The sequence below is a fragment of the Helianthus annuus genome, chromosome 5 (assembly GCF_002127325.2).
Source record: "Helianthus annuus cultivar XRQ/B chromosome 5, HanXRQr2.0-SUNRISE, whole genome shotgun sequence".
NCBI classification, from domain to species: Eukaryota; Viridiplantae; Streptophyta; class Magnoliopsida; order Asterales; family Asteraceae; genus Helianthus; species Helianthus annuus.
Window position 1 is genome coordinate 73,132,390 of NC_035437.2, and position 14,498 is coordinate 73,146,887.

Consider the following 14,498-nt stretch of genomic DNA (forward strand, 5'->3'; position numbering starts at 1 on the left):
TGATCAAGTTTCAGAATGTTCGCTACTATGCAAATCGGCATACTTTCGCAGTTTCACACAAATAGTCCCTGCGATCGAATAAACTTGATTTCAACACACCAAACCATGCGAAACTTATTTCTAAGTTATGTAAAGGCTATTTAAGGTATGTTAAGCCTATGTCATTTTTCTGGAGTGTTTGTTGCATTAAACTGGTTATATTTACGCATCAGTTCGCGTATAACCTTCCAGAAAGCGATTTAAAGCTCGAAATCGAACAAGAATTGATATGTGCAAACGATGCACATATTTATACAAATCCCAAGTATGAAATACAATATTTCATTGGTTTGGTATCTGTTTGATGGTTATAGTGACACAGGTGTCACATAACACATAGGCACATAATCACATATTCACATAGGCAAAAAAGCACATAAGCACGTAAAGCACAGAAGCACAAGAGGTAGTCAGAATACAGAAACCTATCATTCAAAGTCCGCGAGCATTCTAGAATAGCGATTGCGATTAGCGAGTAACATAGCGAGTAGTTAGCGTACAGTTATCCCCCAGTAGTAGCGATTTGTCAGCGTTTTGAGGTAGATGTGTAGTGCGAGTCGCGTGTGTCGATCAAAGCGAAGAGCGAAAAGCGAATAAATCACCAAAAATCGTAACACATAAAATCACATAAAACACATAAAAGCGACGATTACCAGAGTCGGCAGTTGCCAGCTCATAATCGAATCACATAAAAATCGAGAATGGATTGTCTAAGGCTGATAGACGTCGACTATCCAAAGTAGTTCGACTATTCACAAGGACTTTTGGTACACACTTTAACCTTCGGGACTGTGCTCTCGCCTCGAATTTGGGTGAATGGCACGCATCCTTTCAGTTTTTATGTGACTTCAAGTCGTTGGAGTCCGTCAAAACTTTGGTGAGAGTTTGTAAAATCAAAATAGAGAACGTAACAAGTCATCAAGGTTCGGGTTTCACCCCTGACTTAACAACTTTGTTCCTGTTTTGATAAAATAATGAGGAAATCTTGCGTTAAAGTACGGATTTCACTCCTGATTTAACGCAAATTCTCCTGTTTATAGATAAAATGCGGGTCGAACAAGCAATTTAGTCGAGAGTTTGCGGTTTTCACACCTAATCTCGAACTAATCGCTCGTTCATTTTCGAAAATTAGAGTGCAGTGATAGTGTAGCGTATGCAAGAATAGCGAGAAATAGCAAGTAAGCTCGTACAAAACCCATACAGGGTGTGCACAAGTCGGTCTGTTGGTACCTAACTATAGACTAGGTCGTTTCTAAGACACCGACCCGGACTAGGTCATATCTTGCCTAATTCCCTATAGTTATGGCTCTTGTACTAATTTGTCACACCCCAACTGATGACGGAAACATCGGGCATGGCACTGAGCGAAACAGATTGTCCAGAAGTTTCCATAACAACGACGATTACCAATTATTTAAAGTATCACGTCTCATACCATGACATAATAAGTAGCATAGTTATTACAGACAAAAATCAAGACAAATAGTTCTGTTTCGACAACTCAGATTTCAAATAAAATAAATTGTCTTGGTTTCTAGACTCTTTCCTAGCCTCGATTTCACAACAAGCCAATTATTTTAACATCTTAAGCACCTGCCACATACGTTAAAGTAAAAGTCAATACACATAGTGTAAAGGTGAGCATACAAGTTTAATAGATATAATAGAGTTCGAAATCGTTTACGCATAACCAGCACGTACACAGTGTGAAATGATGCGCGTAAGTTATCGACGTGATCCTATCAATACCAATGACTGCGGGTTGACTGCGCAAGGCAGTTCTTAATACATATTCACCACTGTGAATCATGTGATTAATTGTCCTTAACAACCCCTGAGTGAACAGGTGCTGAGTCCAAACTAAAGTACTATCGTTGCTAAGGCAGGTAGACAGCAATCCATGTGTAAACATAACAAACAAGCAATCATTAACTCACATATACATGCGGTAGCGGTTAGCGTTAAAGTATTGCGTAATGTGTTCGATGTGATTTAGAATAAGTAACGTATGTAACACCCAAAAGTGCGTAAAGCAAAAAGGGTTCGAGTATACTCACAGCGATGATGGATTGAAAGGAGCGCTAGAGTGAGTTTAGCCTGATCAGAACGATAGCATAAACGATAAGCGGCGCGTAAAACGGTGCAAAGTGTCAAGGATCAGACGGTAATCCGATCGGATGGCAATCCGATCGGATGGCCAGTTGATCGAGTGGCAATCCGTTCGGATGGTCATCCGATCGGATGGCCATTCGATTGGATTGTCACCTCGTTTGGTGAGGATGTGTTTGTGTATGATGGTTTGCCTTTTGAAGTTTTCGTTGTAGCATTTTGAAAACAGAGAAGTATCTCTACCCTTCAGGTCGATCGATCAAACGACTGTCCGATCGGGCGACGATCCGTTCGGCGAGGTATTTCTCAGAGCACAAGTTCACAGCAATGTTGTCACTCGATTGGGTAGTCTACCGATCGGGTGGCAATCCGTTGGAACTAGTAATGCACTAAACATGTTGAAAATTGTTTAAGTGTTGAAGTCTAAACATCACATGGTCGGGTGGTAATCCGATCGGATGGCAATCCGATCAGACGGCAATCCGTTCGATGTTCAAAACCTCAAAAGTTGAATTAAAAGTTAAGTGTGGGACTAAGGTGCAAGCCGATCGGGTGGCTGTCCGATCGAGTGGCAATCCAATCGGATGGCTGTCCGATCAGACGGCAATCCGTCCCAGTCGACCTGATCGTCTTTACACTTAGTGGTTTTAATAGTTTGTAGTTTTGATCGAGATGATGTGATAACGTGCTAAACAACAGAACCTTGTCATGGCTCAAGTAACCCGATCGGACCGGAATCACCCTAGTCCGACAGTTAATGGTCCGAGACGGTGGTTCATGTTTAACCCGAAATCTGTAGTCTCTTGGATAGAATTCAGATCTGGAACTAACCATACAACTAAGAATGAGTAGAAGATCAGAACAAGCTCCGATTCTATCGGTTTTGAGTGCATTGAGTGTAAAAGAGTTGAAAGAAAGCTTGAAAACCATCTTTCAATCCTTTTCACCATGAATATGTTCAGATCTATGCAAGATCTTTGTTTATTTATGTGGAAATCGTCCAGATCTAAGTTGTTCTTGGTGGATTGAAGCCAAAACATGAAGTTCATAAGAACTCCATGATGATATTATCCTAGAACACCTCAAATCTAATGATTTCACAGTTAAAAGTTAAGATTCAAAAGATAGAAAGGTGTAGGAGTGCGTATAGGTCAAGAAAGTACAAGATTTAGGATGAAAACTTACAAGAATCGTGAGAAATCGGAAGAAAAGTGGGCTGGAGCGAACTGGGTCGAGTGAGAGCTGTCACATCAAGTGATGTGACATATGAGGGGTATTTATAGGGTTTCCCAAAAAGGAAAGTGGGGAAAGTGGCTGGTCAATCGGGTGGCAGCCCGATCGGGTGGCAACTCGATCGGATGTCAACCCGATCGGATGGCAATCCGATCGGATGGAAACTCGGTCGGTTGGCCACTCGATTCTAGTGTTTGGCGCGACGAGTTTTGCGGTTTCGATTCGCGTGTTGAGCGTTGCGATGCGATAGAGTTTCCTTTTAAATTACTTTTAATCCCAACTACTATATCTAACATACAATCATCATAATTAACTTGCGTTTAGCGTTTGCGATTCGATTGCGATTGAGTTGCGATTGCGTTTCGATTAATCACCACAACATAAACATAACTAAACATGCACAAGTAACACATAAGTAACACACACACGTAAAACAATATCCAGAACGCATAATTCGGGCTGCGAATGCGATTGCGATAATAAGCGATAAAGCGATAAAACATGCGCTAAATATCGATTAAACCTCGATTAGTAATAAGTACTCCACACAATACAACTAACGTAAAAGCATAAATAGACTAATCTACAAGTCAAAGAAGTCGAAACAGGAATTGAGCAAGGAGTGACAGATCACAATTAGCAATCTTTTCTCCCTTTGACTTCAATCTTGACTTTGACTTTGACTTTGACTTTTGAAACACGGGGTGTTACATTAAACAACACAGATTCTTGAATATTGTTTACCTACAACTTTTATTGGGTTTTTTTTTTGTTAATTACGTCTTTTTTTTTCTCCTTCACTACAGGGGATGCAGGGACCTCAGGACTGGATGTGGAAGAATAAGACAACAGGTTTAGTTTAATTCCATGGTCTCTCTATGTATAAATATATGATAATTAATCTCGATTACTCCGTCTGTTTGGACTATTTATCATTTTCAATTTTGGTTCAACTTTGTAACGTGAAACGAGAATTGTTATCTCGACTTACTCTGTCATCTCCATTGTAAGTCCGTAACCTAGCATTTTGGTGAAAGGTATCAGCTAAGCCTACGTTTTTGGGGAAAATGCCGTCTAAGCCTGCACTTTAAAAATCAATGTATATTTTCTAAATTTTGTTTCTATTTTAACTTTGATTTTTGTTTTTGGCAGTCCAAGCAACTCTCATGCTGGCAAATATGGAACACCCATAACAAGGTTGTCTTTCCCAGCAAATTAAACAGCGAATCCGGCAACAATGATGCAGGACCTCAAATCCACGACCTTCTTATGGGTGAAGAATCACTCGAAATACCGGAGTTGGATTGGGAAAGATGATATAGATTTTCATTTGTGTAATGAGCCTAATGTAAATTATAATGTAATCATTTAAGAGTTTCTTGTTTGTAAGATTTATGATGAGAGTTTCTTTGGTTTTTCTCACTTTTTGTACAAGTTTTATGTTATGAATTTACATCGAGATAGATGGTAAACGATCAACAAGATGCACCGCTACCATTGTGGTTTAATGAAAGTTCGCCGTTCAAAAAAAGTTTATAATTGTCCATTTAATAAATCAATGTGTTCTTATAACTTACTAAACAAAAAGTTCTCTGACCCCAAAGCAAACTTGGGTTGATGACTTGATGCTCATTTTTAACACTGTATTTGTCGCTTCTTGCATTTTAAAGTTCTATTGAGAATGAAATTGAGCATATTATTATTATTATTATTATTATTATTATTATTATTATTATTATTATTACTATTACTATTATTATTATTATTATTATTATTATTATTATTACTTAGATGAATTGTAGGAATATATATGGCGTCGGCTAAAAGTAGTTCGCCAACAACTCAACTCCCACTTCACAAACATCTAAGTATTTATTTTAGAAGGGCTTATTCGAAACACAACGTTGACTACTTGGTTGTACTATTAAATATGCATTTCTGTGTTTTGTACACATTAGATCCCGCGACAACGCGCGGGTAAACCTACTAGTTTACACAAGTAGAGTAATTATGATCATACTAAAGTAATTACAACTAATTACTCTACTAGAGTAAGTACACGATTTTTATTTTATTATTTTTTACATTTTACAATTAAATATTATGCTTAAGTCGATGAAAAAGGAATTAAAAAAAATATTCTTTCACTTTTCGTGTTAAGATTCATTTGAATTTGATCTTTATAAATATTAAGTACTATCACAAATACATTATAGCCACACAATGAATTATTATTATTATTATTATTATTATTATTGTTATTATTATTATTATTGTTATTATTATTATTTTTATTATTATTATTATTATTATTATTATTATTATTATTATTTGCTTTGTATGTTCTTTATTTTTTTTTTTAGAAAAACTAAATGAGTCATATAATTTTTATGAAAACGGTGCAATATGATGTCGCCGCCACCATTTTTCCCTTTGTTCATTCAAGTAGCTACGCCACATTATAGGTATCATATCATTATTTTTTTCTTCTATTTGTTACATTTTATTTCGCTTTTTGTTGTTTTATACATTTATATTTTGAAGCTTCAAATTAGTCTTTGTCGTTGATTCATACAAATGTTCTCCACTGCAACACGTGGTGAAAAACCCCAGTTAATATAAAATCAAATCGTCCAGGGCATTATAGCCTAGTAACATCTAGTGGGTGAGATAAGATTTAGAGACCATTAGTTTCTTGGTTCGATTCTGTGACAACGGGCACGAAACCGGTAACTTCCGTACACTTTAATTACCATTTAATGATTACAATTATGTACTTAAATGTCAACATTGACTGATTTCATGCTAAACAAGTGAATTCATGCACGTTGTAGACTATAGAATATTGCTTATTGCATAAACGAGAGCGTTGCGTCAGAAATATTAGTAAACTCACCGGTAAGACACACTGTGTCAACGGAACTGCAGAAAGCAGTCAGACAATAAAATTGGAGCCTAGGTGAAGGTCCAATAACAAAAATACATTAAAACCCAAGAGTACATACAAGGGTTAATATATATATACATTACGGAAGCTAAAATAAGCACTAAAAGCATCCGAAACACACTTTAAGTGCAGAAATTTACATAATTCAGCTATAATCAGCATTTTGGCACTGAAATATTATGTAAAAATGTCGTTTTATTATCCAGAATATCTCCCTAGGTGTTAGGAATTGAAAGGGGTACAGGTGAGGTACTTAAAAGACACTAAAAAGTGTAATTTAGCGCTTTAACGGATCAGTATCCAACCGAACAACCGGACTTAACCCGGGGCATAAAAATATTGTCATTGACATTGTTTTTCTTTTTCTGAGCCAGTTAGGGTCTCCGAATACCCTAACACCTGTCACAAAACACTACATGCTAGTAACTAGTAAATCACCTAATTAAGCTTAACTAATACTCTAACTATTTAGTTAGAATCCAACTATGAACACCCCTCCCCCCAACGAGTTCGGTCCCATGAGGGGACAAACACTTACAAACTTTGATTTTTATAATCCCTTATGTCTAATATCTTCTAGACATATGATCCCATGGGTAATTAGGTTTGATGGATTATAAAAGAAACCAAAGGGACTTTCATTTCACATAAACCACACTTAACCAACTAGCTCTCTCTCTCCCTCTTGCCATAAGCTTCGGCCGAACACAACCATCCTCACCACACCACCTTTCAAATCTTGTTCAAGCTAATTACATACACACAAAGGTGCTAGAGTTCATACAAGGAAGCTCGGTGCTTACGGATTGCCAAAGACCTCACTACGTTGCTATTAACCACCCGTTTTTCGCATAGTTTCTTCCCTAGCCACGAGCTAGTAGTAAGTGACTCTAAACACCTTCTTGATCTTGTCTAGAGTGGTTAATAAGAGTTTTGTCGGATGAAAATCATGAACACTAAAGATCACCAACTAAAAGTCTTGTAAAATGATGAACTTGATGGATAAAAGGAAAGTGATGGTGTAAAACTTGTTAAACTTGTTTTGTTATGATTATTTAGTGTTGTTTTATGCTAGTAATAGTTCGGATCGTCATCTAACCCGGCTAGGTCATGTTCATAGAACATGAACTAGTGTATGTCAAGGTATGAAAAGGGCTAGATGTTGAACACTACTACATATTAACATGAACTTGTGTAAAAGTAAATCTTTTTGTAAAATGAAGTCCTAAACTAGTAGATCTAAAGATCTACAAGTGGTATTTTCGAAAAACCAAAGTGTATGATGAAATCATGTTTTAAGGCCGGATCTTTCATAAACAAAAGGTGTTTTTGTGAACAAACAAGTGTGTAGACACTTGTGTAACGAAGGTTTTAACAAAGAATTATTTTTGTAATACTTGACCTAGAAGTTGCAAAAATGTATTTTCTTCAAGAATAAAGATCACAAGGAACCGACTTTATTTATAAAGATGGAAAGATCTACTAAAAATAATGGAAAGTTACTGCACGCACACTTTTACATAACCCACAAGTTCATATGTTTGCGATTTACTTATGTTTTTGAACTAGTTTGATGTTGAAATATTGTTTGTTGATGTTGGAAAAATTGTTGGTTGAATTTTAAAAGGAAAATGATACGCTAGAAAGCGTGGCCACCTCCAGTTATAGAGGAAAATCTGACGAAATTTTTCTAGAAATATAACACTTGGAAATATTTTTACGACAAGTGTTAAGAATATATTTTTAACTTGCTTTTCCAAATAAATTTCGCCATGATTTTGTTACAAAATTTCCAAGTGTCGGAGGTGGGTTTTCGTAAACGAAACTTGTTAAATATATATTTAGAATACTAGTCACTTACCCGCGCGATGCGGCGGGAGTGGTATCACTTAAGTTGGTGAGTTTAGGGCTATCTACGGGGATGTAGTTTCCAATGTGGCTTGTGACGACGATGGTGGTAGTGTAGCAGAATGTGATGGTCGGTTGAGGCCTTCTTCAGCGGCGAGAATCAGCGATTTGCGGCGATTGGTGGTTTCGTGATGGCGTTTGGTGGTTATTGTGCGACTCAGGAGAAAACAAAGAAAATTGTTTGATTCTAGTTATGTTACCTGAAATAGACGGACTACCTAGGCTTTTGTTGGTTCAAATTGTGATACGAATTCACAAATAACTAACATTAACTACTATATTGTAAGATGTACAAAACATAGTCAAAAATTTCCCAAACAGTCTTAGGTTTGTAAGAGTCCTTAATCTTGAATTCCTAAGGTTTGGAACTGAAATTTGTCACAAAATAAAGGATTTCCTTCAATTAGTTTCTTAAGTTCAACCAGCATCATACCTCGAGCAGATTTAGTATCTCCATATTTGGATAATTGTTCATTCTCCCTAAAGTAGTGATCTATAAAAGTCAGTCAGCAAAGGCGCGATAGATGATGCTTAATACAAAAATTAAAGTAAGATAAATAAGTTCGTTTACAGACAAATGGTTACAAACAAATCAATCGAGTCGTTAATCAAACGATTAAACGCATAAACAAAACAATAAATATGAATTTGTACATTCTGATACATATCTACTTAGAGGTGGCAGTTTTTTTATTTTTTTATTAGCCATGCCGCTGCGCTCGTTGCGGCTGCCCTCACCGCGCCGCTGCGGCTGCACTTGTTGCGCTCGCATGCTCACTGCACCGATCAAATTTTAGTAAAGTACACGGATGGTAAGCCAGAGACAACTGAGGTGATGGCACCTTGACTGTCAATGACACAGTGCTGAACACTGCTGTTCCCTATTACCCTGCATATACCAAACAAACTTGCGATTAGTTTATGCACAGCTATTCATAATCATTTTATCATGAAATAAGGATACCTGAACAAATGTCTCGCTCGACCAATAGTTTCCCTTGACGCATTATGCAAGGTTCGCTCGGTCCAACAACTCAAGCAAATGTTTTCTATGTTTTTTAGGGGGAAGATGGGTGCTTCTCTCCACAGGGCATACAAGACACAGGTTGTTGGCGGAAGCCCGCCAAATTTAACATATAAAGTTTTTTTATATGTTAAATATGGCGGGTTGCCGCCAATAACCTGTGTTTTGTATGCCCTGTGGAGAGAAGCACCCATGTTCCCCCTAAAATGCAAAGAAAACATTTGCTTGAGTTGTTGGACCGAGCGAACCTTGCACAGGCTCAGTTTTTGCATCACAGCCTCAAAACACTTTTACTTCAGACAGATTAAGAACACAAGCTCAGCTTATGCATCATAGACTCAACACTTTTAGTTCAGACAGATTAAGAACACAAGCTCAGCTTTCGCATCACAGCCTCAAACACTTTCAGTTCAGACAGATTAAGAACACAAAATCCGGAGTACACAACAAGAGTAATTTGCCACTAAACTTAAACAACCTTTAAAGCATGATGTACGAGTGTTTTAAGCACAAGAAACACATATGTAACCTCACAAGCTCAGCTTATGCATCATAGCCTTAACAGTTTCAGTTCAGACATATTAAGAACAAAGCTCAGCTTATGCATCATAGCCTCACAGGCTCAGCTTATGCATCATAGCCTCACAGGATCAGCTTAATACAAAAATTAAAGTAAGATAAATAAGTTCGTTTACAGACAAATGGTTACAAACAAATCAATCGAGTCGTTAATCAAACGATTAAACGCATAAACAAAACAATAAATATGAATTTGTACATTCTGATACATATCTACTTAGAGGTGGCAGTTTTTTTATTTTTTTATTAACCATGCCGCTGCGCTCGTTGCGGCTGCCCTCACCGCGCCGCTGCGGCTGCACTTGTTGCGCTCGCATGCTCACTGCACCGATCAAATTTTAGTAAAGTACACGGATGGTAAGCCAGAGACAACTGAGGTGATGGCACCAAGCAAGAATGACACAGTGCTGAACACTGCTGTTCCCTTTTACCCTGCATATACCAAACAAACTTGCGATTAGTTTATGCACAGCTATTCATAATCATTTTATCATGAAATAAGGATACCTGAACAAATGTCTCGCTCGACCAATAGTTTCCCTTGACGCATTATGCAAGGTTCGCTTGGTCCAACAACTGAAGCAAATGTTTTCTATGTTTTTTAGGGGGAAGATGGGTGCATCTCTCCACAGGGCATACAAGACACAGGTCATTGGCGGAAGCCCGCCAAATTTAACATATAAAGTTTTTTATATGTTAAATATGGCGAGCTGCCGCTAATAACCTGTGTCTTGTATGCCCTGTGGAGAGATGCACCCATGTTCCCCCTAAAATGCAAAGAAAACATTTGCTTGAGTTGTTGGATAGATTACACAGGCTCAGTTTTTGCATCACAGCCTCAAAACACTTTCAGTTCAGATAGATTACACAGGCTCAGTTTTTGCATCACAGCCTCAAAACACTTTTAGTTCAGACAGATTAATACTTTTACAACTGGAAGACTCAGACATGTAATTAAGAGATGAACACAACTACGGGTAAAGCCATGGCTGCAACACACGGTTGCAAAGTGAGAACTATGCAACCTGGATATTGCCCCGCCAAGATGCTACTCGGATCTCCTATGTACCCTCAAAATACAATCATCACAGTCTATTGTGTTATGTAACCCCGCTTTAAAGCATGATGTACAAGAGTAATTTTCCACTAAACTTAAACAACCTTTAAAGCATGATGTACAGCTGTTTTAAGCACAAGAAACACATATGTAACCTCACAGGCTCAGCTTATGCATCATAGCCTTAACAGTTTCAGTTCAGACATATTAAGAACACAAGCTCAGCTTATGCATCATAGAGTCGACAGGCTCAGCTTATGCATCATAGAGTCGACAGGCTCAGCTTATGTATCATAGCCTCACAGTTGAGTGTAGTTGAGTGTTAGTTCAACTGAGATAAACTTACAATTTGAAAGTTTAATTCGTCTCAGTTGAGTGTAGTTGAGTGTTTGTAGAGTGTTGATACATCTGAAGTATTTATAGAGACTGAAGCAAGCATGTGGTCTTTCACACAGTGTTTATAGAGACTGCAGCAAGCAAGCAAGCTGTCTTAAGTGTTTGACCATAAAAAAAAGATCAATATCAGTCAGTAAATCAAATCTGAGAGTTCATAATGCCCACCTAACTGAGCATGCTATTGATTCAATATGTTAAGCAATATAAGAATTCATAATGGCGACTCTTGTATGTATTTCGCAAAAAAAAGTATACCCACCGTAACACCAACATATGTATCTATACTTCTATCTATACTACTTTATAAAGCATATAGGAAGGATAGAATGGTCTTTTGCCACTTTACAACTCTTTAAAGCCCATTGTACAAACCTCTTAAGCACAAGTGTTGAAAACTTGTTTTCAACACCTGATGATACCACGCGGATCTTAGCGGATCTACTTGACCCGGTTTTTGTTTGATGGATCCAATATATTCGTATTATCACAGTTTACAACCACAATTTCATCCGCCGCTCCACATTTCAGTTTTTAGTTTATCTCCAGTGGTAAGTAGTAAAAAAACAAAAAGGACAAAAGTCAAAGAAAAGCTACTGACATGACTTGCTTTTTGAATTGTCTTTGGATTATAAGTTGAAGTTGGATTCTAACTAAACACACTTCACATCCAATACAAATATAACACACATAAGAAACCAAAACAGACCATCATGCTTCATGGTTAAAATAGAATAACAAAGTTAGTTTCTTTAAATACAAAAAAGACCATTATAAAGCACACAAACTATATAGCTTTTAACCTAGATTCTTATTTCAAAATTCGAAACAACAGTAAAACAAAGCCAGTTGAATTTTTATAATATTTCAAATCTGCATAATCAAAACATAAAAACACATATAACTAATTATATCTCCACACACAAAATCTTTAATTTTTCCCCTAAATCCCCTAAAGAATCAAGCTTAAAAATACAAATATAACACACATAAGAAACCAAAACAGACCATCATGCTTCATGGTTAAAATAGAATAACAAAGTTAGTTTCTTTAAATACAAAAAAGACCATTATAAAGCACACAAATTATATAGACTACCAAAGTAATTGGATCAAACCAATCCTAAAAAAACAAAGTAACAGCAAACAGGTCAAACACTTACAAACGGGTCGATCCAATTCCGACTATGTTTATATCTAACGGGTCAAACAATAAATTAGCTAAAAAAATGTGGCAAGCAAGTCAAATAGGTCGACAGCCATGCAAAGTGTACTTTTAGTACATAAAATTTTTGAATCAGTTTATTCAAAGTAGTATATTATAATAATGATACAAAATCTGTGCTTATATTGGACACCCTAATTATTTATCAAAACCATTCGAAACGTGTTTTGGGTCGACCTGCCCGTAGTTTTGGCCCGTTACACAGCCCGCCTAACCGGCCAAGCACCTAGCATGAAGCAATGAGAAAAAGAGCAAAAATCATACCTACTCCCATTGATGTGGGAAAGTTGTTCACCACAAGCAACTTGAAAAGATAGATTGAAATTACTACCTGCAGGAGAAGGGGCAAGAAACAAAAAGCTCATGAACAAATAAATACGTTATACGATGACAACAGGAAAGATGCATTAAATATTAAGTAAATAAAATCGGTAAATACCTTAAAAAACAAACTCCAGTCGCTTCCTTCTGCCAAGATTCTAGCTACATTACCTACTTCATTCCTTATTCAATTGAGCCGCACCATGTTCGACGGTTGAAGCGTGTTAAGCAAACTTCAACCTACAAACCGTAGAGCTGCACAATAAGAGTATCACAATTAGTATAATTCATTGAAAATTAAAAACTGAAAACAAATTATGTGTTTGAACTTTAAACAAAGAGATGGGGTCTCACTTGACTGTCAATGTAGCACCGTATATCCTTCCATAGTCCTATTGTTTTAAACTTCTCCTGAAATGATGTCGAAATTCCCATTTAATACAAAATTCAATGATTTTTAAAACCTTTAAACGTCAAAAACAAAATCAATTACCCCTAAACCATGTGGGGAATCAGATCGAGATGGCTAGTAGTCGAATCAGCAATTGGATCAAACCAATCCTAAAAAAACAAAGTAACAGCAAAACTACTTTTAATTAGAGAGATTCAAATTTAAATCATATTAAGCGATGACTATTTGGTATGTGCATGCACTCACCATAACTCCCATGTTGAGGCTGTCCGCCAGCCGATTCCTGTATGGTTCCTTCGCCGGTGAGCTTGCAATCGGATTCTCCTTACAAACAAAACCATAATTCAGTAACCGATTAGATCAAACAAAAAGCCCTAATTATGAAACAGAAATTACGTTTTCGTATAATTCATTGAAAATTAAAAACTGAAAACAAATTATGTGTTTGAACTTTAAACAAAGAGATGGGGTCTCACTTGACTGTCAATGTAGCACCGTATATCCTTCCATAGTCCTGTTGTTTTAAACTTCTCCTGAAATGATGTCGAAATTCCCATTTAATACAAAATTCAATGATTTTTAAAACCTTTAAACGTCAAAAACAAAATCAATTACCCCTAAACCATGTGGGGAATCAGATCGAGATGGCTAGTAGTCGAATCAGCAATTGGATCAAACCAATCCTAAAAAAACAAAGTAACAGCAAAACTACTTTTAATTAGAGAGATTCAAATTTAAATCATATTAAGCGATGACTATTTGGTATGTGCATGCACTCACCATAACTCCCATGTTGAGGCTGTAATGATTTTGTTGTAAACTGTGATAATACGAATATATTGGATCCATCAAACAAAAACCGGGTCAAGTAGATCCGCTAAGATCCGCGTGGTATCATCAGGTGTTGAAAACAAGTTTTCAACACTTGTGCTTAAGAGGTTTGTACAATGGGCTTTAAAGAGTTGTAAAGTGGCAAAAGACCATTCTGTCCGCCAGCCGATTCCTGTATGCTTCCTTCGCCGGTGAGCTTGCAATCGGATTCTCCTTACAAACAAAACCATAATTCAGTAACCGATTAGATCAAACAAAAAGCCCTAATTATGAAACAGAAATTACGTTTTCTCTATAAATCTCACAGAACATTAAAATAATCACAAAACCAACACAGATCTAAAAGTATTATCACACATCTAAAAGTATTATCATAGATCTAAAAGAATTATCAAAGATTCACAGATCTAAAAGTATTAT

At 36.8% G+C, this 14,498-nt stretch overlaps 2 long non-coding RNA genes across 2 annotated transcripts; both read right to left on the bottom strand.

Moving 5' to 3' along the window:
• Positions 1 to 9,982: 9,982 nt before the first annotated feature.
• LOC118492330 lies at positions 9,983 to 10,480 on the bottom strand. Its single transcript, XR_004893228.1, has 2 exons — positions 10,347 to 10,480; positions 9,983 to 10,271 (listed from the first exon to the last, which is right to left on the bottom strand). It is a non-coding gene; the product is annotated as an uncharacterized LOC118492330 (long non-coding RNA).
• Positions 10,481 to 13,040: 2,560 nt separating this feature from the next.
• On the bottom strand, positions 13,041 to 14,051 carry LOC110938769. The gene is made up of 4 exons (XR_002591672.2): positions 14,028 to 14,051; positions 13,863 to 13,930; positions 13,724 to 13,780; positions 13,041 to 13,090 (listed from the first exon to the last, which is right to left on the bottom strand). It is a non-coding gene; the product is annotated as an uncharacterized LOC110938769 (long non-coding RNA).
• Positions 14,052 to 14,498: the final 447 nt, after the last annotated feature.